Consider the following 27219-nt stretch of genomic DNA (forward strand, 5'->3'; position numbering starts at 1 on the left):
AGAGCCCCTGCAAGCCTAGCCATATTTATTCTGAGTTGCCCCTGTTGTTGGTGGTTAGGTGAGTGCAGTTTATAGAGGTAAGGTCTATGGAAGTTAATAGTGACTTCCTCTGTCCATGATGGACATGGGCACCACCCCAGGAGTGACTCTGTAGTCACCCATCCATTGATCTAGGTTGCATTTGAAGAGGGTCAGGGAGGGGTTCTGTTTCATGTGAATTGGAAGCTCGTTCCAGGGAAGTGGCAGTCTTTTGGAGATGTATCTGTCTCTCCAGTGTGACCTGTTAAAGTCAGAAGCTAGGTTAAGATCCCTGGAGCAAGTGACCCTCATGCAGTTTGATTTACGAATGTGTAACATTTCCATCAGGGCCAAGTCAAAGACTGCCCTGTAAGCCAAGCACAGGTCACCCCTTAGCAACCTGTAGGAAACAGAATGCAGTGAGAGGGCTTTCAGTCTTTCTGTGTAAGACTTGTTTTGTGTAGCCTGTAATTTCTTGGTGAAAAACCTCTGTAGTCTCTCCAATTGTTGCAGGCGTCTGGTGAGGTACATGCAAAAGGGAGCATTGTACTCAATTACTGGTCTGATGGGGGCTGAGTATAATGGAACTATAACATCCTTAGATCTAGATGTGATGCCATTACTTGTAAGATGTGCCATTTAAAAGGATTTCCTTATTACTGTGGATACATGACAGTCAAAGTTCAGAGTGCTATCAACCTGAGTACCCAAATCACTTACCACTGAATCTACACTTAAGGGGGGTGCTGTCTATAATTTAATTAGCAGGGATGTCAGATTTCCCAAAGGGAATAATAATATATATGTTTTTGCATTTAGCTTTAATCTGTACCTTTAGCACCAATCACTTGTCTGTGTTAAGCCTGCCTGCAGTATATTCAGTATATTAACATCATTGGGGACCTCAATGGCTGCTCCCAATTTGCAATCATCAGCAAACTTTGTTGGCCACAGGCCATCCAAGTTTGTCTGAACTTCTGAGAAATAAATTCTGAACAGTAAGGGGCGCAGCACAGAACCCTCTGGTCCACTACTGGTGACTGGTCTTTTGCTAGATGGTAAGACACCCACTTTGACAGTATGTGTCATGTCAGTGAGCCAGTTGGCTACCCATCTGGTAATATATGGAGTTAATTCCCAACTGGGAGAGTTTCTCTATAATACCTTAGTTGGGAGTTGTGTCAAATGCCTTAATTATGTCAAGATAGGAAGTATGCACTGTTTTTCCCTTGTCCGGTACCTTGGTGTATTTCTCAAAGAAGTCAACCCTGTTTAACAGGCATGATCAACCTTTAATAAATCCAAACTTGGTTGGGTCCAGAGTCTGGAGATGACCTCTGTCCTTTTTGATAAGGTTCATAATGACTCTTTCCATTGCCTTGCAGATGAGGCTAGTCAAACGTATGGCCCTATAATTCCCAGAGTCTGTTGATGGTCCCCCTTTGTGCAGAGGGATTACTGTTGCTATTGTCCATTCTGCAGGTATGTAGCCAGTTCACAGGCTGTGGTTAAATGGGATTCAAGTGGGTTTGGTAGGTTATGTTTTAAGTTCTTTAAAAGGCAACCTCGGATGTTGTCTAGTCCCATTGGTACTGTGTTTATGGCCTTGGAGAGCACCGAGATGACATGTTCTCTTGAGATAATAGGCTGAGGAATGGTGGCAGGTATACTTTTGGGGATGACTGGAGGGGACAGGGGGTGAGGTTTTCTCCAAATCTGTCAGCTAGCAGTTTGGCTATTATATCTATTTGAGTGTGGGTGGTGCCATCCACAACCAGTTCAGTGAATAGCTGAGTATTCCTTTTTAAATTTTGGATGTAGTTAAAGAATGTATTTTGATTATCCTTAGCTAGGGAGGCTATTTTTACTTTGTAATTAGCTTGGGAGGACTTAACAAGATCTTGAATTTGTTTGTTTATGCTACAGAGGGATTTCTGCCTGTGCTGAGCTACTTCCCTATTGTTCTTGGACATCAGTTTCTTTCTCTTATTCTATAGCCTGTTTATACTAGGGTTCCACCAGGGTGGATTCTTTTTTCAAGCTACTTCCCTATTGTTCTTGGACATCAGTTTCTTTCTCTTATTCTATAGCCTATTTATACTAGGGTCCACCAGGGTGCATTGTTTTTTCAAGCTACTTCCCTATTGTTCTTGGACATCAGTTTCTTTCTCTTATTCTATAGCCTGTTTATACTAGGGTCCACCAGGGTGGATTGTTTTTTCAAGCTACTTCCCTATTGTTCTTGGACATCAGTTTCTTTCTCTTATTCTATAGCCTATTTATACTAGGGGTCCACCAGGGTGCATTGTTTTTTCAAGCTACTTCCTTCTTGTTCTTGGACATCAGTTTCTTTCTCTTATTCTATAGCCTGTTTATACTAGGGGTCCACCAGGGTGGATTGATTTTTCAAGCTACTTCCATCTTGTTCTTGGACATCAGTTTCTTTCTCTTATTCTATAGCCTATTTATACTAGGGGTCCACCAGGGTGCATTGTTTTTTCAAGCTACTTCCCTATTGTTCTTGGACATCAGTTTCTTTCTCTTATTCTATAGCCTGTTTATACTAGGGGTCCACCAGGGTGGATTGTTTTTTCAGCAAGACCTGGTTTTAATACGGTCAGGTACAGTCAATTCTATACAACTGCCTAATTGGTTATACAGGGTATTGGTGTACACCTCTGCACAGGAGTCCATTTATCTGAATTTGAGGGAGTTTTAAAACTTCTTATACCATCACTTAGTGGGAAGTAATTTGTCTTTGAAAAAATTCTTAATTTTTTTTAGCTTGATGGGGTATCTAGTTTTACAATTACATTGAATGAGACTGATTTGTGGTCTGAACTTACCAGGAAGGACATCACACTGGGGGGTGGAAATGCTCTCCCATGTTAATGAGTACTATGTCCAGGAGGTCTGAGCCTCTTGTGGGTGTATTAACATTACCAGAGCATCTGCATTGACAAAGTTCAAGAACCTCTGTGCCAGCAAGTTTGTGGTTGCTTATGTTCCCAGTCTATGATACGATAATTAAAATCACCCATGAACAAGGTTTTAAGTTGTATGACAAGTGACTCCAGTAAGTCCAGGTATGTGGTATGCTTTTCTTGTTTCATGGTGGGGGACCTATAGCTAGCTATGATGTTGTAGTGGGCTTTGCCAATAGTTAATTCAACATGGAGTAGCCTAACAGTCATACTATTTGACCAGTCTCAAGGTGTACTTATCCTTAACGAAGATGGATACACCTCCTCCTTTGGTTCTTTCATGCTCAGTTTGTGGTCTGAATGTATGGAAGGCTTTGTAGCCCTGCTACGTGCCTTTGAAGTACATCTCGGTGATGGCACACATGTCAGCATCTTCCAAAGTGAGGAGTGCTTCCAGGGAGTGCAGCTTGTTGTTTATACTCTTAGCATAGCATTGCACCAAATAATACCCAGCATTGCACCAAATAATACCCAGCATTGCACCCAATAATACCCAGCATTGCACCAAATACCCAACCCAACATTGCATCAAATTTTTCTCTAATGGCATTATTCATTATAACCCAGTGAAAGTTGCTAATATCCTTGCAGATAAATTCATCATCAGCTTCTCCTCTCTGTCACCTCCAAACCTCTAAATACAAAGTACCTAGTCTACCCTGTAAGGAAATTACATCTGCACACATAGTAAAAACATTCTCATATCATCTATGTGAGTCCAAGTAACATACCTGTTTCCTACTCAGTATGAAGCATCCTCTAGTAGACCTTCTTCATAAGCTACCCAACCACAGCCTCTCATGTAGATACATACAAAAAGCATGGAAAACAGCTCCAGTGTCCCCTGCACAGGGGACACCATCATCATGGACTGTGGCAACTACAGATATAACATCCTCACCAGCATCATTTCCAAGGTGATGGAACACATCATCAAGGACTTAGTAACTAGGGAAGTAGTGAAACTGCAATCCCTAGACCCTAACCAGTGGGGTATGTAAAATGTAAATTATGCCTATTCAACCTAGTTGACTTCTTTGAAAGACTCCAAGAAGCACTACATGAGGGTAACTGGGCACATACTCTGGATAACCAACAAACTGATCAAACTCAATATATATCCCCATTGGGGTTTGGGTAGTTGGCATAATGATTAAGGTGTTTACCTTATAGACACAGACACAAAGTGCAGGGTTAGATTCTCACATGGGGTAATTGGATAGACTTAATATGATAAGACTCAAGGCCTGCAAAAACTACAAGCACTGTGGGTGACTCCCTGCTGAGTAAGGAAAGTAAATCTATGTTTTTATCTGTGGGTTGCTTAAACTGATAGAGCTGCTTTCTGTTTTACCTGCTTCATTTTATTTTCTGTTTTAAGAAATCTGCTTGGCCTGGTGTTTTTGTTCTATGTGGAAGATAGACACTTAAATTGTTGAGGGTACACATTTCACATTTTCCACCACATTGGCTGATTTGTTTTTTGAGTGATACTTAAATATACAGAGAATATCCGTACGTCTGTCGTTTCCTGATAAGACCCAGAGAATATCTGTACCTTTGTCGTTTCTGATAAGATCCGAGCACTGTTTGTAATGTTTCTGATAAGACCCGAGCACTGTTTGTAATGTTTCAGATAAGACCTGAGCACTGTTTGTAATGTTTCTGATAAGACCCGAGCACTGTTTGTAATGTTTCTGATAAGACCCGAGCACTGTTTGTAATGTTTCTGATAAGAACCGAGCACTGTTTGTAATGTTTCTGATAAGAACCGAGCACTGTTTGTAATGTTTCTGATAAGACCCGAGCACTGTTTGTAATGTTTCTGATAAGACCCGAGCACTGTTTGTAATGCCCTGCTGCTTATTTTCTTAAACTTGGTGATTTTAAGCTGCTCACCCTTACTGCAAATTGAGCTTTATAAGCTCCACCCTTTTCACTCTGCTGTTTATATCTTGATTTATTTATTTGCCTTACTTTGTGCTTATTTTGAAAAAGTGCATTTGTGCCTCTCCTTGTCTGTTCTACTGATTTACTTGCTCTGAATTCATTAGCTAGCTAGCTGTGGGATAATGTAGTGTATTTTTACACTCTAGCAAGCTCTTTCCTGTGGTTTTACATCAACAGGAGAGTGTTTTTTTCCATCTAGTGGCAATGGGGTGTAGCCTGGTCAGTATAGTTTGGGTTAATGCAGTAAAGATTCCTGCATGTAGTTGTTTTATTGGCTGTATGGATTATTAATCAGCTTACCTTGTTTTCAGTGTATTTGTAAATTCCGCACAACTATTTGGCTCTTGACTCATTTCTACAAACTGATGAAGTAGTTTTGAGTAATCACACTTTTGTAACCTGTATAAATTACACTTTTGTTATCTTGAATTACTTATTGTCTTTCCTTAAGTTCAAGTTTGTTTATGGTAGCATTTCACTCTGGACACTCTTTTTCTGTGCTTTTACATTAGGAGGACTGGGATTATTCATCTAGTAGCAGTAGGTGTTAGCCTGATCTGAGTTGGGAAGCACACAAAAAGGCTCTAAGTGTAGTCATTCTACTGGTCAGAGGGCTCAGAAATCAATTTTCTGTATTTCCAGTGCTAGTATAAATTCAGCACATTTGCACTGAGCTGCTCGCTGTGCCAGTGCCCTGTACAAATGCAAACATCTGGAAACATTACTTATTTTCACTATACTTTGAAAGTTTACTGTGCTATTTATTGGGGGTTTTTTTGTACTTCGTTAACGGTTAAAGTTGCATTTTAAATTGCTGTAAGGCAGCTGTTCTGTACTGAAATACATTGTATCCAGTGTTTCTTAGTATTAGACATCTGTTTGAGGTTCCTTAACACTTGAGCTCCAAATCATACATTTTCCATTAAGAGGGTTAACGTTTGCATTCCTGTGGCAGGAGAGGGCTGATTTCACCTATTTAAGCTGAGAACTGCTGGTAGAAAGCTTGTTGTGTTTTTTACCTGATTGGCCTTAGGACAGAGATAGTGTAAAAGTTACTTTTTTTCTGATTGTATATAAGCCTTGCATTTGTGCGAAGCTGCTCTTCATTCAGCAGTGATTACTGGTGCCTTGTATACATGCAATCACCAGAAGTTGAAATTTCCTTATAAAAAACACCTCAAAAGTTTACCTCAGACCCACGTTACTCACAGGGCAAGTAGTTTGAGTAGTGGGCAGCATTTATAAATTTAGTTAGGACTATTGTTAAATAAAAACAAATTAGGACAACACAGGAGGCTCAGGATGCAAAAACTTTACTAGTGTACACCAGGAGGCAAAAGACCATACAATACAAGTATAGAATTCTGTCTGGCATGATACAGGAAATGCTCTACATTTTATACACTATACATTCAAGCTGTGCCCACCTTACTGATGTGGTCAGTCACAGGGCACCTACATCACTATGGTCTACAATATTCTATTCATAAGAAAATGCTGATGTTATACTTTTTAAAAGTTTTCCCATGAGAATAATGCAGCCTTGCAAAGCACCTGGTCAGTTATAATGTCTTTCTGTAAATGTTATTCTTTCAAGGTTTCAGTCCTGCTCGAATACAATAGTCAGTTCAGTCTTGTAATACACTTCTTTGTTCTTCTCACAACATTACTTTTAGCAGCTGTGCTGATAATATTCACAAGGCCAACCATCTCAGAGGAAGGAAGAAAAGATTCAATGCATTATACATTCATTTTCCTGACCCAGCAGATAATCATTAGTGAAAAACATAAGCTTGCTGAGCTGGCTACTGCCAGGGTCAGAGTTCAATCACACTGCAGCTCCAAAGCTTCAAGCAATTGCATGTAAGATCATTCTTACTGCCATATTGTAAAATAGAATAAAATGCATTACATACTATTTGCTTTTAAACTAATACTTTATATATGTTTAAGTACACATTTTTCTAACATTTTCTTTCCTTTTAATACTTTTTATTCTATTCAGAAACATAAACAATATCATATCATTCCCTAGCCTTCTCCTTTAAGGACTTTTAACTAGGCAAGTCATTTGTTTTATATTTCGGAAAGAATTTCATTTGGAACCAAGAGGTCCAACTCAATGTCTTGATACATAGTTTCAGTTACAGATATATCAACAAATTCTCTGACTAATCTTTTCATACAGGGAATCCCACAACAGACACATGCTCCTAATAAGAGCAAAACAACACAAATAGCAATCAAAATATTCATTAGGATTGAACCCCACCCACCAAATAGATTCTGGAAAAAGTTCATCAGTGGGTTTGTGCCTGGTTCAGTCATGGCCAATACCTGCTGTATTACCTCTAGGTGGTCATTGATCTCATGCTTATTATCTGGTATAAACACACAGCATTCTTCTTTGATAAGCGAGCACGTACCACCTCTCACCGCTAGGGTGAAGTCAAGAGCCATTCGGTTTTGTAGCACAACAGTTCTCATTGCATTCATTTCATCAGTCACAAGTTCGAGAGTGGAAAAAGTTGCATTACTCATTACTTCGAGAAGCTTTGACAATTTTCTCAGCTCCCAGATCGATTTGACTGCTCCGTAGGCTGGGAATATTCCAGCCCAGGATATAACACTGTCACTCAAGTCCATATGAGTCAATTTTTCTTTATCTTTCACGGATGGATGATCCTTCCAGCCAGCTTCGATCTTACCCACTGGATTAGCAGGTTTCTCGACTGAATTCCCAGTTTTTCTAGCTACATCTCTCACATTTCGTATCTTACCTAGAGGTAATTCTGCAGTATGCCTTATAGCTGGAACCAGATAACCCAAAAAACAACTGCCGGACCAATTCTCAGGTAGCCATTTGTATGCTTTTTTCCCACAAACAAAATAACAATTTTCTACTTTAGTACTGATGTGGGTTAACTCTGAATGAAACATTTTCTTGTCTATAACAGACAATTGTTTATGCAATTCAGGATTTTTCTGCACATCTTTTATGGTCGTTTTCATTAAGCTCAAATATGAATCATAATTTGTGCTACAACTAGTACTTTTATCTTTAGCCTTAATATAGCATTTGTAAGATACAGTTATGTTACAGTTACTCCAACCAACTTGGAGTGTATCATTTTTATAGAAACAAACAATTCCTCTTTGTGTAATAGGCAAATACAATGCAATTTTGTCTTGTGATCTCACAGAACCTGTATCAAAAAGTAAATTTTCCCAAGTCTCATTTATCCCCAAGGGGACAGCGGACATCAACAGTCCTCCATATGCTGTTGGTATAGCAGTACAAACCCAGCAGTTTGAAACGTTCATAGTCTCTACATATACACGCTTCATAGCCAGGTATGTGTTAAAGTTTGGATGCCAGTCTATAGATAGTTCATCACGTTTCACCACTTTCATTTGTGCGGTTATATGCAGGAAAAACCACAACAAAAGGAAAGTCACCACAATCATAGTCAATAGATGTATAGTTAGAAGATGGTTAAACAATATCTTCGGGGTTGGTTTGTATTTTTACTCATTTTTCACTTGGCCATCCTGCCTTTGTGGTGTATCAGTCAAAAAATGTTTATCAAGCTGAAAGTTCTTTACCGGTTTACAGTGCGTCAGGTGGACCCAGGACGACCTCTCAGCAACTTTGATTGCAGTAGGCATCACCAACAGTACTTGGTATGGACCTTCCCACTTTGGACTTGTCCAGTTTTTCTTTTTAATGACCTTCAGCCAAACCCAGGACCCAGGGGTCAGCACCGCTTCCGGTCTCATTTGTTCTTTATCTGAAAAAGAGTTCAACTGCAAAACAGTCTTATTTGTTAACAATTTCTTCATATGATTAGCTAATGAGCTGTCAGCCTCCAGCTCTGCAGGCATGAGAGCTTTCCACTGTGGCACATAATATGCCCTTCCAAATATTACTTCAAAGGTGGTCAAACCCTTTACATTTGGAACTGTTCTCATGCTCAGCAGTGCCAAAGGCAAACAGCAAATCCAATTCTTCTGTGTTTCGCTCATCAATTTTCTCAACTTACTTTTCAAAATTCCATTGTACCTTTCCACCAGTCCTGCAGACTGTGGGTGGTAAGCACAATGATTCTTCAAGGAGATCCCAAAGAATCTCCCAAGTTGTTGGATTGTCTGGTTGACAAAGTGTGTCCCATTGTCACTATAGATTCTTTCCGGTATGCCAAATCTAGGAATTATTTCTTTTACCAGGGCCTTTGCCATTGTTGCTGCATCCGGATTTTTAGTTGGAAAAGCTTCTACCCATTTGGAAAACATGTCTATAATCACTAAACAGTATTTTTTCCCTTCACATTTACTCAATTCTATGAAATCCATACAGATAGTATGGAATGGATATGGTGGTATAGGAAAACTCCCTTGCTTGGGTTTGAATGCTCCTTGTGCATGATGTTTGTTACAAATATGACATGCTGCACAAAATTTTTGTGTGAAGTTCGTGAACCCGTATGTTTGGAATATTCGATTTACTAACTGTACCATCCCCCCTGTTGAGACATGGCTCTGCCCATGGCTCAGAAAAGCTGCATATCTAAATAAATTAGACGGCAATATTGGCTTTTTCTCCTTGGAGATGTACAGTCCATTTTCGAGGATTGCACCTCGTCTCTCCCATTTCTGTTTCTCAGCTTTTGTAGTTAATGTCTGCATTGTTTTCAACATTTCTAAATCTAAAATCTCAGAGGGTTGTAATTCCTCATTCAAAAGTAAAGTTTCTGAGTCTGAAGCTGCTTGCTTTGCAGCTGCATCAGCTCGTGCATTACCTTTTGAGATTGAATCCTGTTGTTTTGTATGAGCTACACATTTACAAATAGCTACTTTGGTAGGTAACTGAATAGAATCTAATAAGTTCAAAATAAGTTGCGCATGATTAATCGGTTTGCCAGTAGATGTTATCATTCTCCTATTTTTCCATTGCTGCGCAAAAACATGCACTGTAGAGAAAGCATACTGACTGTCAGTATATATGTTCACACATTTGTCTTTTGCTAGAGTGCAAGCCCATGTTAAGGCTATCAATTCTGCTGCTTGAGCAGACAGGTTATGCTGTAGGGGTTGGGCTTCTAAAATCTCTGTATCTGTGACTACTGCATACCCTACTAGATTCTTCCCTGTAGGACCCTTCCTGCATGAACCGTCCACATAAAATGTCACCTCGGCATCATCCAAGGGCATACCAGTGAGATCTTGTCTGGGCAAAGTTATTTGCTCAATTTCCTGCAGGCAACTGTGTGGTGTGCCATCCACAGGAGTCAGAAGTAACGTTGATGGATTTAATGTTGTACAACGTTCAATTACCATATGAGGTTGGCTCAGCAGTATGGTCATACAAGAAAGATGCCTAGCAGGAGATAGATATGCTATTTTCTCTTGCAGTAAAATTATCGCGACTGCATGAGGCACTCTCAGAGTGAGAGGGTGGAATAACACCACTGAGGCTAAAGCCTGTACTGCCATTGCAGCTGCAACTACTGCTTGTACACAATGTGGCAATGAATGTGCCACTGGATCTAACTGTGATGAATAGTAAGCTATGGGGCGTTGCTTACTTCCATGTTGTTGCATCAGAACTGACGTCATGTATCCCTGTTTACAATCTACGGTTTGGAAAAATCTTTTGTGGTAATTTGGAAGTCCTAAAACTAATGATGAAGCTATCAATTGTTTCAGTCTGCAGAAAGCTGTTTCTGCTTCAGGTGTCCATTGCAATACATCTTGTGCTGCCATTGGTGTTTTATATATTAAATCAGCCAATGGAGCAGATTCTAAAGCATAATTCGATATCCAACTTCGACAAAAATTAGTCGTTCCCAAGAAGGACATCATCTCTTTCTTGGTTGCTGGTTTGGGTGCCTGTAAAATCGCTGTTTTTCTGTCTTCGTCTAATATTCTACCTTCATTGGATATTACATATCCTAGGTATCTAACCTGTTTTCTCCAAAGTTGTAACTTATTCTTGTTTACTTTGTGTCCTTGTGCTGCTAAAAATTTCAATAACTCTACAGTATCCTCCCTGCATTGTCGCTGGGTGTGGGCTGCTAGCAAGATGTCATCTACATAAAGTAGAATCTGACTACCTCCTGGTGGAGTGAATCCCGTCAGGTTGCTAGCCATTTCTTGTGCAAATATCGTTGGACTTTCACAATATCCCTGCGATAGCCGTGTATAGATATATATTTTACCTTGAAATGTAAATGCAAACCAATACTGGCTATCAGGATGTATAGGTATTGAAAAGAAAGCATTGCTTATATCTACCACAGTAAAATATTTTTGTTGTGGCTTCAAATCGTTCAACAAGGTGTGTGGGTCTGGCACCGTAGGTGCTCTGGGTATTATTGCATTGTTTACAGCTTGTAAATCCTGTACCATCCGCCATTCCCCGTTTGCTTTTTTAACAGGAAATAGAGGGGTATTACATGGTGAATCAGGAGATTCTACCAGTACTCCTTCCTTGAGTAATGCTGCTATTATAGGCTTAATTCCTTGCTCTGCATCTTTCCTCAAGGGGTATTGTCTTTTTTGTGGTCTAAATGCTGATTTTGGTGTAATGGTTACTGGCCCTGCTGTTCGAATAAGTCCTACATCTGATTTTCCTGTTGACCAAAGAATGTTTGGTATATCGCTCAGGGCTTTTTCTTCTTCTTCTAACAAGAATGCTAATCAGCTGTCTTCACTATGTTGTAAGTGTACAGCTGGACGTGTCTGTGCTAGCCAATTCAATTTCTGTTTTTGTCCTCCCTGTTCTGATAATTCTAGATCAGTTTGTTTTTCCCATTTTGTTATTTTTTCTCCTAAATCTGCCCACCTCACAGCTTTGTTCTTTGTCAAGCTGACATGTGGCAGTCTATTGGATTTGTACAATTTCATGAATTCCTGAGGTAATGAACAGCTTACTACACTGTTTCCCTCAGTATCCCAATATAAAGTTCGTAACACTAATCTGTTAGCAGGATTTTTGAACAATTCTTGCTCATATTCCTTATCAGGTCCTGGCATACTACAGTAGTATAGAGTACAATGTAACAAATGCTGTTGATCAGTGTCAAGGGAGGGGACCTTACTGATGGCTACGTTCATCAGTTCCTCGATTACTGCCCCTGGACCAGTCGTAACTAGATCCTGGCTGTACCAGTAAAAAGTTTCACCCTCCGATCGCACCACAAAAGTATCCATTTGTCTTTGTGCCTCCATACCCTGCATGGTAGGAACTACTGCTATGCCAAATATCTGCATAAGGTCTCTTCCCAGTAAGTTTACTGGACATTTCGCAGATACTACAATTTTACTTTTCTGAATCATACCTGAAACTGGGTCAGTTATTGCTATATCATGGGAAAGTGGTTCCCTGTATAGCTGTCTATTTGCTGCTTTCACTAGTATAAAGTCAGGTGATTCAGAATGCTCTGGTAACTTTGAAGGGTGTATCAAAGTTCGAGACGCTCCTGAGTCACACAAGAATTTCACTTCCCTACCTTCCACCAGAAGCGTAACTTCCGGTTTCGTGTCTGCCAAATAGAGCTCCAAGCTCAATAATGCTAAGTCTAAAACTTCACTTTCTTCATCCTCTACATCTGCTTGCACTTCCTCTGTTCCTTCCACTACATTTACATTTGTCCTTTGTTTGTTAACCTTTCCTGATGATTTTTGATTGTCATCACTATCATATAGTCAGTCCTCATCACCTTTATCTTTATCTTCTATAGCCGCCTTTTTATTTAGCCTGCAATCCCTTGCTAAATGTCCTTTTTTACCACACTTAAAGCACTCACCTTTCTTTTTTCTCTCTTCAAAATCCTCTGACTTTTTGTCAGATTGTTTATTACTCTGGGTATTTTTCTTACCCTTTTTACTCGACTGTACTACAAAGACTTCTGCTCCGTCTTCAGCTGTGAAGACTTGTGTTTTCTTTTTCTTTTTACTATTAAAGTGTCTTTCAGCATGTCTAGCATACTCAAGTAAGGCTTGTAGCCTACTTGTTCGGTGATCTATCATATGCTTTGTAATAAAGCTACTGATAGGGGCAATGCAACCTTTCAAAAATGCATTTTTCAGTTGCTGTTCATATGCGCTATCATTCATCTGACTTTCAGGAATAGTCATGCCACTATGGTTATTGAAACATTCCAATAATCTACCATAGTACCCATCTACAGTTTCATTATCTTGTTGTATGCATTGGTTAATGCAAGTCCAATCTGCTCTAGGTTTCCATTTCTCAGAGATTCAGTCTGTAAGACCTTTCACTCTGGTGTCTAATTCTGCGTCACTATGTAGGAGTGGCTTAAGTTGTGCGTCACGAGCGTTCCAGGTGCCACAAATCATGTGCCAGTCTGGACCTATAATTTGTCTAACTACCTTTTCTACTTCTTCCCCATTTAAGTGGTAACTTAGTCTCATACCTTGTAAATCTTGTACAAACTTTTTATGATTAATTTTCGGGTGAGGGATTCCCTCTGTAGCTTTCCGAATGTCTTCTGGTGTCCATGGTCTATACACCAGGAGAGTTGGGTCCTGCCCTTCCTGTCTTGCCTGAGGGTTTGGCACCTCGATTAATGGACAGATTTCTTCACTGTCTTCTAGTGAGTCTCTCCCTATTTGATATAAATCTGTGTCCCTAAGTGTCTTACGTGTCCGGGACCTAGTTTCAATAGGTTCTCTAACGAATGGTTTTAGTGCCCCTGCAACTTCAGGATAACGTGGAGGTGGACTAGCCTGTCCTCCTGCTTCATATCCTAAAAAGGGTATTGGAGGGGGCGGAGGGGGAGGGGCCGTCGCTATTACTGTATTATTATCCTCTTTGTCTAAAAATAATGCTTTCGCATTTTTAAGTTTCTGTTCCCTTCGGTTCACTTCCTCAATCCACCTATGTGCCTGAGGAATGCCTAATTGCCGTTGTTTCTTTGCCTGACCTTCTGCGTCAGATTTAAGCTGTTTTAAAAGTTTAACTAACGAAATTTTATTTAATTTACCATCAAATTCGTATTTATTAACCCATTTTGTATAATACCTTATATTATCTGCTCGTTGTAACTGCATATATTTTGCGTCATCAGTTAGGGGCGGATCTCGCGATTTTTTAGTGCACTGATTTCCCATGTCTAAAGAAGACTGTTATGTAACCCTTTTCTTACCACGTGGTATCTTAGTTCCTTACACAGTTTATCTAGAATAACTGCCTACCTTATTCTGTTTTCCTGATCTATGACAAAATACACAGTAATTTCTTATGTCCCTGATCTGTACAACAAATCTATGACAATAACATTTACTGTAACCTAGTCCCTGATCTAAAACAGAAAAAAGGCAAAATCTTCCTACCTGAGCCTCTTGGGTCCACTAGTTCGAGACCGCTCTTCGGCCACAGATCAGAAAAGTGGCCAGCCTCTCAAGACGACAATTCAGTTGGAGGACTTTGTGCTTCAAGAAGAACCATTTCGGTAGCTTCTCCTGCGCAGTATGTACACTCTGATCTGCAGCTGTCGAGGGTTTCCGGACAAACGTAGGACCAAACTGTTAAATAAAAACAAATTAGGACAACACAGGAGGCTCAGGATGCAAAAACTTTACTAGTGTACACCAGGAGGCAAAAGACCATACAATACAAGTATAGAATTCTGTCTGGCATGATACAGGAAATGCTCTACATTTTATACACTATACATTCAAGCTGTGCCCACCTTACTGACGTGGTCAGTCACAGGGCACCTACATCACTATGGTCTACAATATTCTATTCATAAGAAAATGCTGATGTTATACTTTTTAAAAGTTTTCCCATGAGAATAATGCAGCCTTGCAAAGCACCTGGTCAGTTATAATGTCTTTCTGTAAATGTTATTCTTTCAAGGTTTCAGTCCTGCTCGAATACAATAGTCAGTTCAGTCTTGTAATACACTTCTTTGTTCTTCTCGCATCATTACTTTTAGCAGCTGTGCTGATAATATTCACAAGGCCAACCATCTCAGAGGAAGGAAGAAAAGATTCAATGCATTATACATTCATTTTCCTGACCCAGCAGATAATCATTAGTGAAAAACATAAGCTTGCTGAGCTGGCTACTGCCAGGGTCAGAGTTCAATCACACTGCAGCTCCAAAGCTTCAAGCAATTACATGTAAGATCATTCTTACTGCCATATTGTAAAATAGAATAAAATGCATTACATACTATTTGCTTTTAAACTAGCACTTTATATATGTTTAAGTACACATTTTTCTAACAACTATTTAGGTTTACCTTAACTTATTACAGCACCCAGGGCAATTGCTGCTCAGAGGGCATCTGGTTTGGCACTGGACAGCATTGCTGGTTAGGTTAGCTGCCAATTACACCAAGTAAGCACCCTTCCCTCATCCAAGTTACAAACACCCTCCACCCCTATCCTTTCAGGTACACATTAAGTCCTGCAACCGTAGATGGGTGCTTTCCTGCTAACCTAGCTTCCAGCCTGGTGGACATGGGCATCCTGAGACAATGTAACAATTGCCTTATGTCCTATGACAACCACTTAATTCTCAAACAGACAAGCACAGTATGTGAGAGATGCAGTTACACAATGACACTGGAGGACAGACTCCCACATACAGATGCAAAAAGCAACAAACAGGTTGTGAACAACTCACACACATCACTCACTGCACCTACAAAGGACCACAAACATCAACCCACAGAAGTGGAGGTGCTCACATGTAACTTATCCATACCTCAAAGGCTTCTCAGGCACAGTCCTCAGAAATCCTACAGCCACACAAATGGCAATTCCCATCACAACACATAAAGCCACATCTCACTGTGTCTCAACTACCAAGCCCATAAGGCAAAACACTCCATAACCAAATATTTTTTTCACAGGAGACTCTTTAATTTCTCCAAGTCATTTGGGTTTCTGATAACATGACAGGAACGGACCCCATTCCTAAGTCAAAGCACGATTAAAGTTCATAAAATTAGTGCTGTTTCAGTCTTTGATGTTAGCCAGTAAGGCTCTTCACAGCACCCACAATGTGTCCAGTAATGACTCCTTCAGCAATTCATATGGAGTTACATGTATAGGTAACATTTCTAAGTACAATTGTAAATTATTTTTATAAGATCTGTTGCTCCTACTGTTACTGGAACTTTTCAGGTATCGTTCTTCCACATTGTCCTTATTTCTGCCTACAAATCCTGGTATTATGACTTTGTGTCTCTGTAAGACATTGTAGTTACTGGGTGTAGAAATTTCAATGCTCAATGCTACTTTTGTCTTCTTTTCATGAGCTACTATATGTTTTTCTCGCATCTATTTTTTGAACTGTTGGTAATGGGTAATCCCATGTGATATAAATTCATAATTTTCTATGATGCTTTGTGGCTCATGTTTTCAGTGTTTTTCAGCTACTTCAATATTATAATGTTTGCACAATCCCCGGTGCAACAATCTTGCCACATTATTATGCCTTTCAGTATACAGTCCTTCTGCCATTAGTGTATCCCACCAGCAACAACATGTGCAACTGTTTCTAATTCTGTTTTACAAAACCTACATTTGTCTGTTTCGCCCACATGTTCACTGGACTTTGTAAACCAAAGTATACATAGTCCACTATCTTGGCTGCCAATATTAACCTTTTTGTCTTTTGGTTTAAATTCACCTCTCCTTAACTAGTCCTGCATTTCATCCTGATCAGCATAGGGTTTTTCCAAACGTTTTCTATACTTGCATCTATATTTATGCATTTTTCCATATTTCTTGCCTTCTCATCTGATCCTTCACCTTATATTCTTTCTTTTGTTTTTTGGCACATTCAGTCGTTGTCTGATCTTTATCAATTTCTGGTTTGATTTCCATTCCTGCTCAACACCAATATGCTTCTGCTAAACTAAGCAGGGAAGTCATCCTAGACTTTTTCTCCTCATGTTTTAAAACATTCACTACATCTGGGTCTTGTAAGGTCAGCAGATATTTATGCAGTCCTACAATTACAGATCTATACATGTAATCAATTTTGAGGCGATCCATGTCTTCTTCTGAACTGGGAATATATAGTCTTGGTATACATTGATTTTTATAAATCATTTGATAAGCATAAAGCATCCTTCATGTTTTGCTGTCCAACTGATCCACCACCTTTTGGGGCCAATCAAACACTCCCAAACTGTATGTTAGGACAGGAAGAGCAAATTGGTTTATAGCTTGGACTTTGTTCCTATATGTCAACACTGTTTTCAGTATTAATTTTAGACTTCTGAAATATTCCTTACTAAGTTTTATTTGCATGTGTTCAGGTTTTATTGTTGATACTTCATCAATTCCCAAATATTTGTGTACTCCCTCTTGCTCAAGTTCTTTTATATCACATTCCTGTCCCAGGCTGATGTTTTCTTGGTGCTGCAGTTATCCTGCTTTAAAAGGTTGCTTTTGCCAATTTATCAAGACCAAATGACATCTACCATCTGAAAACGTTTTGACCACTTGCAGTTATGCTTTCAGTTCCTCATCTGAAGAACTATACAGTTTTAAATTGTCCACCCAAAAAAAAAGATGATAAGTCTTTATACTTTGTTATTTTCTGGGAGACAAATTGTAGGCATGACCTAATCTGTTAAATAGACAGCTTAATAGATTAAGGGCAAGACAAAAAAACAGCAGTGACAAAGAGTCATCCTGGAATATCCCCCTTTGAATGTTTATCCCTAGAATAATAATGTATCCTTTATCATGGTTTAACTGCAAAGTGGTTTGCCACAGTTTCATGGTTACCATAATGTAACTGATCAGTGTAGGATGTATCTTACAGATTTTTAACCACTCTTTTATCCATGAATGTGGGATACTGTTAAATGCATTTTTGTAGTCTACCCATGCCATACTTAGATTCTTCCCCTTTTTCACAGTTCTCCATTATGACATTTAACAACAAATGATGCTTTGTTCCATATGACTTTCTTTTGTTACCCTTTTGTTCTATTGCTATGATTGAGTTTCTTCTAAATGACTATAAACTCTATTAGCATCAGTTTCAGTGTATAGTTTATATGTAGTTGGAAGAGAAATTATTGTTCTCTAGTTTTTAGGACAGCTTGCAGGTTCACAGGTTCACTCTTAAGTAGGAACATTGTTTTTCCCATTGTTAAACAGGTTGGTGGCTGTTCGGGATGTGGATATAAATAGTTTCTACACATGGCTAAATCTTCACGTAAAGATGTTAATACTTTTAGCCAGATGTTAGGTCTGGGCCTGGGGTTTTCCAATTAGGAGGTTTTCTTAACTTTGTTTCAGTCTCTCTGGCTATTACTTCATCCCATTTCATATCCTGTACCTTTAAATGTCTTATTCTTTCTTTTACTTCTTCTATCCATGAAGCATCTTTATTTCTCCAAAATGTATCTATTTCTCTTTTTTTTATGGTGTTTCAATTCCTTTTGCCTTGCTTCCCAATTCTCTATAAAATGTTTTGGGTCATCAATATATTGCTTATTTTGTACTTTTCTTTTATATTTATCTGCATATCTTCAAAGTTTTTCTGCCTGTGCTGCTATTTTTAGTTTGTTATTTGCGATAGTGCATGGTAGATCCTGATCTGTTCTAATACTGCTCATTGCTTTTATCACGTCTATCTTTCTGAGTATTTTTGTTGATCTGTTCCTTCTTCTATATCTTCTAACAGTGACCCTTCTTGTCTTAATTGCTTTATAGTTTTTTCTATTCAATACTCCATGGTGACATTTCATTTTTACCCTTCTTTTCCTTTACTGCCCTGTGTTTTTGTGGTAAGACTTTACCTGTTATTCATTTAGCTGGACAGTAATATATCCTATTTACTTCTGCTATATTGCATGAATCTCTATGAACAATTCTAATTACTGTGTTCGTTTGTTTTATCAAACTTCTGACTTTTCAGGTTTTATTGGTTTTCAGTAGTCTATTTCTTTCATTGATGTTATTATGTCTGTCCATCTCTATTAAACAAAGCAACTCTTCTCTTAGATCATTTTCTTCTAAACTGAGGGCACATTCTTTGTTCTCCATTTCCTGTGGGCATTCTATAGAAAGTTCCAGAGCATCTTTCTGTGCCACATTCTCTTCAGCTTCATCCTGTGTCATCCATTGCTCTTTCATATTTATTTATTTATTTATTTTATTTTATATTTGTTGACCGGGAGTATCCGGCTGGACATAGGTCCATTTTCAGCGGAGGCCCGGGGAGAAAAACTCCACAGACAGTAGTTACATTGGATTACATAGCGATTAACAATTTACATAGCAATTACTTACAACATATTTACAGATGAAGAACATAGTACATCAGTAGACAACTAGAATCTTTATCTGTGAAGTAGATAACAGACATTAACAAATGTTAAAATAAGAAGCTCCTGCTGTATAAGTACTAGGCTTATGAGCATCTGAGCTTGCTATAATCAAGGTAGTTAGTGGAGTGGAAAGAAAGGTAGTGGTTGGATGGGGTGGGTGATATTAGAGTGGGAGTTACAAGGGCATAGCCAGCATGTTTTTAGGTGCGCTTTTAGTAAAGTTTTGAAGTGGGTGCATGATGGTACGGAGGTAATTGTAGGTGGGAGGGAGTTCCATAATTTGGCTATGGTGCAAGAGAATAGTGCTTCACCAGCAGAGTTATTGGCTTTAGTGATCTGCAAGTGATTTTTGTTGCTGGATCTTAGTGGTCTGGTTTGGAGTAGATTCTGGAGGGATGGGACATTTAGTGGATGGTTTACTAGTTTGTGGGCAAGTGAGAGTTGATACCATTGAAGGAGGTGAGGGAGTTCAAGCCAGCCCAGTTCAGCAAGTGAGAGACAGTGGTGACTACGGTAGGATGCCCCTGTGGCGAATTTGGCAATTTTGTTGTAGCAGGTCTCTAGCTTGTTTAGATCGCATTGCCTTAGGTTGGTATATATTGGCATAAAGTAGGGTGGAGATAAGGTGGGAATTTGCTATTGAAATCTTTGCTGGTTTGGTGAGAAAATGCTTATTTCTGTATAACGCTCCTAGTTTTTTGTGGACTTTTTTATGGTCATGGATATGTGAATGTCAAATTTTAGTTTATTGTCTATTTCCACTCCTAGCAATTTGGTGTGTTCAGTTGGGTATATAGTGGTGTTGACTTTTGCTGTGATGTTAAAGTGAGAGTTGTTTTGTTGTTTTGAGTATGTTTGGTGGGTTGGAAGATGAGTAGTTTAGTTTTGTTTGGGTTGAGTATTAATTGGGCATCGGATAACCAAGTTTCAACAGAGGAAAAGGCTTCCTGTGTGACTTTTTGCAGTTTGGGTAGGGACTGGGCCGAGCAGATGATGGTCGAGTCATCTGCGTATTGTATGAGTGTGCCATGTGTGGTGGCAGAGGCTAGATTATTTGTGAAAACAGAGAAGAGTAGGGGTCCAAGGATGGATCCTTGGGGAACCCCTATGAAGACAGGTAGTTGGGGAGATATGTCATTCTGCCATACAATGGATTGTTGGCGGTCAGACAGGCAACTCTGAAACCAGTTGGTGACTGATTGTGAGAATGACAGGTTATTGAGGACAGAGATAAGTTGTTTGTGTGGGACCATGTCAAATGCTTTAGATAGGTCTAGGAAAGTAGCAGAGGAGAGATAGTCATTATTTTTATGCTGAAGGATAGTGTTAGTAAAGGAGAGTAAGGCAGTGGTGGTGCTATGGTTTGGTCGGAAACCATGCTGAGTATTGGAAAGGAGATTGTTAGTAAGGAGGTAGTCTGAGACCTGAGAGTGTATGCATCTCTCTAGTATTTTGGAGAGTGGAGAGAGAATAGCTATGGGGCAGTAATTGGTTAGTTCTGTGGAGGGTCCGCATTTGTGGAGGGGAATTATATGTGATACTTTCCACAGTGTGGGAACATAACTTTCTGACAGAGATCAGTTAATCAAGATGGATACTGGGTAGGCCAGAGCATCAGCTGTGATTTGTAGGTATTCACTTGGGAAGTTGTCTGCTGCTAATTTGGTGGGTTTAAGTTTAGTTAAGAGTTTTTTTATGTTGGAGATAGGTACAGGAGAAAAAGAGAAGGCAGTGGGGAGATTAGTAGTTGAAGGTGTGGGTTGGAGGGGAAGGGGGTTGTGTTGTTTAGCTAGTGATAGTATGGTTTGTGTGAAATGTGTGTTGAATGAGGTAGCAATATTTTCTGAGGAGTGCGGGATGTTAGGAGGAGGGGTTCTGACTTTACATGGGTGGAGGATGGAGTTTATGGAGGACCAGCATTGTTTGGGGCTATGTTGTGAGGAGTCTAGCGCAGACTGGTAGTATTGGAATTTGTCCTGTTTTATTAGCATTTTGACTCTATTGCGTAGTTCTAGGAATTTCTATCTAGTTGAGGGGGTTTGATTTTGCGCCAGTGCTCCCAGGCTTTATCCCTGTTTTTCATTTCTGACTTAGTGGTTTTCTGCAGCCATGGGGAGGGTTGTGCTTTGATTCTGGAAAGTCTTATGCGGGCATGGTAATTAAGGATTCTCAGGAAGGTAGTTTTAAAAAATTCAACTGCGTCATCAAGACTAAGGTACTTTAGAGGATGCCAGTTACATTCTTTGAGGGATGAGATGAATGTGAGTGGGTTAAAGTTTATTTTTTACATATCTGACGGTAGACGACAGGTTTAGCTTGGTACAGGTATTTTTTCAATAGGAATGCTGGGGAGTTATCACTGAGACTATCTGATAAGCAGCCTGTTACATGTGATTGGGGGCTCTTACTGACTAGTATCAAATCCAGGGTAGTGTGCTTGCTGGAGTTTTTATTTATCCTGGTTGGCGACTGGACTAGTTGGGTGAAGCCATGAAGGTTTACATGATGGGTTGGATGGTTGCCAGAACAGGATTGCCAGTCAGTATTGAAATCACCTAAAATTATAGTTTCTTGGGGAAGATGGTGGGTAGACAAGCTGAGGAGGTTTTCTAGTGGAGGGATGTTTTGGCCAGGTGGGAAGTAGCATCCAATTATGTTGATGGTTTTGTTTTGGTTTATTTTGAGGTTGGTATATATTATTTCTTTATTGCCTATTTGTGGAGATGATGATTTTAAGATCTGGATGTTTAGATGTTGTTTAAATATTATAGCTATACCGCCTCCTTTCTTGTTTAGCCGGTCTACTCTTAGTATGCCATAACCTGTAGGGAGTATTTGCTCACTGGTAATGTGAGGTTTTAGCCAGGTTTCTGTCAGTATGACTATATCTGGGGAGTACAAGTCTATGGTGGCATGGAGTTCATGGACTTTGTTGGATATACTTCTAATATTTAGGCTTAGTAGAAAGAAGTCATTTGGCTTTCTATTGGCTGTAATATGGGAGAAGTTGTGGTTTCTAGTCTGATTATGAGGATTGGGGTTGGAGATGGCAGGGCCAGGGTTGGGGTGGGTGTCTCCACTTAGGGTTAGTTTTGATATGCATGAGGTTATTAGTTTTCTCAGTTTTTGAATGTGTTTGTTTATAAGGGAAACTTTATGATTGTACTCTGTGGGTAATAGGTATGGTGAGAGGGTTACTATGTTAAGTTGTAGGGATGCTTTATGTTTGAGTAATATAGTTGGTAGAATATGTGGGGGTGCATAGGGATGGTTCTTGAGCTGGTGGGAGGGGAGCTGAGTCTGGGTGAGACATGAGTGGTGGTGTGAGTAGTAGTACAGTGGTAGTGGTTGAGTGGGGCAATGATGGAGCTTTGGTAGGATGTAAGATATGCAAGGAGAGTGCATGCAGTGAGCATAAGTAAGGTATGCTTGTACATGTTAGTTGAGGAGGTGTGATAGTAGTGGGAAGATGGAGGAGGAAGTGTTGGGTTAGCGCTGTGGTTGGCTACTGGAAAGATGGGAGGGGTTTGTGAATGTAATAAAGGTGGGACCACTGGGGGCGGGAGGGAATAGGAGCAGGGTGAGGAGCGAAGTGGGTAGAGACCCCGTTAGTTGCTCTTATGAGGGGGCTGGAAACAATCAGGTAACAGAGTTAACTGATGAATGAACATATGATAGTGACAAGGGTGTCTGTAGTTTTAAAAATGGTGCCTGCCACAGGTAATATTTATTAACTTTGGGATTGTCTTAAGGTAATAAACAGGGAAGGGAGAACAAGGGTGTGAGCAGGCAGTTCTTTGTACTGCTGCTAATGAGCCAAAGCAAAGACAAGTTAGTGTTTGAGAAACAATCACAATTGACCAAGGACTGCTCTGAAACTGTAAGTCATTTCTTAACCATTTTCAGGTGGAAAAACAGGATAACCTTGTATCAGTAGGCCACTGTGGTCTCAGTTTAAATTAACAAACACACAGTATTGATCAGATTATGGATACTATCTGCTAACAGAAGGGAATAAGAGAAAGTGGAAGATGAGTGTGTGTGTGTGGGGGGACTGCTTACAAGCCAAAGCAGAGTGCTCTCCAGGGGAAAATGAATATTGGCTCAAACAGGTAGACACATACTCAGAGTTAACTGTAGCTGTTTGCAGACAGTTCAGACCCGGACTGCACTTTTCTTATAAGAATGTTAAAGGTGGTACCGCAGTTGAATACTTAAGAGTGGTGTTAGGTTCAAAGTTAACTTTAGTTGTTTGCAGACAGTTCAGACCCGGACTGCACTTTTCTTATAAGAATGATAAAGGTGGTACTGCAGTTGAATACTTAAGAGTGGTGTTAGGTTCAAAGTTAACTTTAGTTGTTTGCAGACAGTTCAGACCCGGACTGCACTTTTCTTATAAGAATGATAAAAGTGGTACCGCAGTTGAATACTTAAGAGTGGTGGTCGGTTCAAAGTTAACTTTAGTTGTTTGCAGACAGTTCAGACCTGGACTGCGCTTTTCTTATAAGAATGATAAAGGTGGTACCACAGTTAAATACTTAAGAGTGGTGTTAAGTTGGAGAGACACTGAGCTCCTCATGGGGCCTATAGCAGAGTGTATTGTAGTTTTAAAAAAATGGATAGAGCATATGGGATATGGGAAATGGCTGGCCTGCATCAAATTTGCCACAGTTTCCTGTCCTTCCCTTGCTGTGCAATTCCAGCTGAACTTTTGCACAGGTTTCCTACTGAAAGCTCCAAATTATCTTCATATGGCAACTGATCAGACACTTCACACTCCACTGGTTTTTCCTTAATTTGGGGATCCATTGCTCTATCCTGCTGTGATGTTATCAGAGTTAGATTTTCTACACTATATCCTTCACTTCACAGGTAATCCATAACCTCAGTTTCTATTGCTTTAATTTCTCCATTACTAATCTTTTTTTCTGCTTTTCCTCTTGGTTTTATTATTCTTTTGTAATGTAAAATTTTCCATATCTGGATGCCTTTGCCTGTATTTCTCTTCAAGTAGATTTGGTGTGGCACTTTTTGTATTGATTAGTTTTGCTTTCTCCTTTGCATAAATATTGCACCACGTTAAATCCCCTTTTCTTTCCCATATCCACATTTCTTTTTCAGAAGTTTCCTGATCCCCCTGTTTCTCCTTACTTGAGGGACTCATTGTTCTATCCTTCAGTGATATAGCCTCTGTTAGACTTTCTACACTAAATCCTTCATTTCACAGGTATTCCGTAACGTCAGCTTCTATTTTCTTAACGTGTACTTTACGAATCTTCTGTTCTTCGCTCCCTCTTTGTGATCTTGTTTTTTGTATTGTGAAATGTTCCATATCTGGATGCCTTGCTTGTATTTCTCTTTGAGTATCTTTGAAGGCTGCTTTTTCTGTATTGATTAATTTGGCTTTCTCCTTTACATAAACATTGCACCATATCAGCTCTTTCTTTCTTTCCCATGTCCATATTTCTTTTTTATATCTTTCAAAAAACTCTAGATTTGGTTCTTTATATTTTTGCACTTCCTCAGTCGTTTTTTTTTTTTTTCCAAATGGCCCAAGGTTTCTTGGTCTATATAATGTTTTTCATAAATCTATTGTATTAATGAATACACATTTTTATTTGAAGATTCTGACTGTTTTCTTGTGCAAGTATTCTTCTTTCCTCTAATTTCTCTGTTTATCGTTTTGCATATCTTCTGTCTGGAAATTCTGAGCTTCTTGCATAATAGTAATTTATTTTATCTTCAACAATCCACTCTATCACCTTTATGACTCTTTCTTGGCCTATCATTTTTTGTGATTTTTGTGGACTACTACTTCCCTCTACAACTTGGGGGGGGGGGCATCCTCCCCTGGGCATAGCCTAACCCATTTGTACGAATGTTTTCAGGTCTTGACGATTCTACACTGTCATTTTTTCCAGTCCTGGTATCACTGCACCTACCAGGATCTGGCACTTTTTTATCCTTGATCTTGTACACCCAGCTATCGTTTTAATTTTTTTAACCTACTTCTGTACACAATATATACTATATAAAATGCAGTCAATATATCAGTGTCATCTTGGTGAGATGTTTTAAACAGGGTCCACCTTGGGAAGGTACTCACCAAGACTTGAGAATGAATTCAATTCCAGCAATACTACTGTCCTTTATTTACTGGCTTATCAGATTTGCCACATCTCATTGTGTCTCAACTATCAACAACATAAGGCAAAACATTCCACAACCCAATATTCTGGTCATAGGAGACTCCATTGTGAAACACACTGATGTCCCTCGCATCAGGGTGGATAAGGAGAAGGTTACAGTTAGTCGCATGTCAGAGGATTCATCAGATCATGCAAGCACTCAGGTCACTTACCCTTATAGTTTCATAGTTTCATAGTATAGTACTAGGCTATCTGCCCTGGGGCATTTGTAAGCCTAGCCATAGTGATGTGGCTTTTGCCACCCCATGAAATGGTACAAAAAATGTACAGAATAAATTTGGAATACTGTGCCTCTGTCTAGTAGTGACACAATGAAGGTCCCCTTATATAATATAATTAGTTTACTGTGCCCCCTTCTAGCAGTGACACAGATGTGACCCCTGGGGTAAACTTACGATCTCCCATCCAGTCATCAAGATTTCTCTTGAAGAGTGTCAGTGAGGGGCTCTGCCTAATACGAACTGGGATCTTGTTCCAAAGCATGGGAAGCCTCTGGGTTATGAATCTATCCCTCCAGCATGTCCTATTCATACTTGTGCTGAGGTTTAAGTTTTTAGCTCTCGTGGTCCTGATGGATTTGGATTTTTTGAGGTGGAGCATGTCCATCAGATCCTGATTGGACATGGCCTTGTACGTCAGGCAGAGATCACCTCTGAGCAGGCGGTATGCTACTGAATAGAGCTGAAGTTTCTTTAGTCTGGCAGAATAAGACATATGTTGGAGACCCTTGATCCTCTTGGTGAGGTACTTTGGTGGTATCTCCAGCTGTTGCAAATGCTGGGTGAGGTACATACCAAATGGGGCATTGTACTCAATCATGGGTCTGATGAGGGAGGAATATAGGGGTACAATGACATCCTTGAATCTGGATGTGAATCCCTTCATGATGAGGTGTGCAAGGTAGAATGTTTTTCTAACCACTTTGGCAACATGGGTGTCAAATGAGAGGTCGCTGTCGACTTGGGACCCTAGGTCTCTGATTACTTTTTCTGTACTCAGTGGGTTGCTGTCTATGTGATAATTTGTGGGTACTTTGTTTTTCCCAAAGGGGATGACTATACATTTTTGGCATTTAGTTTAAGGCCGTGACTCCGGCACCAGTTGTCCGTTTCTGTGAGGCCTTTTTGTAGGATGTGTGTGTCTGCTGGTGTATCGACTATGGCACCTAGTTTGCAGTCATCTGCGAACTTTGTCAGCCACAGCCCTCCCATGTTTGCTTTAACATCTGAGAAATAAATGCCGAACAAGAGGGGTCCCAGGACAGATCCCTGTGGGACACCACTTGTGACTGGCTTTGAGTCTGACATTGCTCCAGCGATTTTAACTTTATGGGTTCTGTCCTTTAGTCAGTTTGCAACCCATCTAGTGACATAAGGGTTTACTTTTAAGCTGTTGAGCTTATCTATGATGCCTGAGTGGGGTATTGTGTCGAAGGCCTTAGCCAAGTCCAGGTATGCTGTATGGACTGCTTTGCCCTCATCAATGGCTCTAGTGACTGTTTCTAAAAAGTCAACCAGGTTTATAAGGCAGGATCTGCCCTTTACAAAGCCGAACTGGGAGGGGTCAAGTGTCTGTAGGTCCCCTATGTCTCTGTTTATGAGTTCCATAATGATTCTTTCCATAGCTTTGCAGACCAGGCTGGTTAAGCTTATGGGGCAGTAGTTTCTAGGGTCTGTAGAGGCACCCCCCCTTGTGGAGTGGGACGACTGCTGCTGTACGCCAATG

The sequence above is a fragment of the Protopterus annectens genome, chromosome 13.part0 (assembly GCF_019279795.1).
Source record: "Protopterus annectens isolate FY-2018-M chromosome 13.part0, PAN1.0, whole genome shotgun sequence".
NCBI classification, from domain to species: Eukaryota; Metazoa; Chordata; order Ceratodontiformes; family Protopteridae; genus Protopterus; species Protopterus annectens.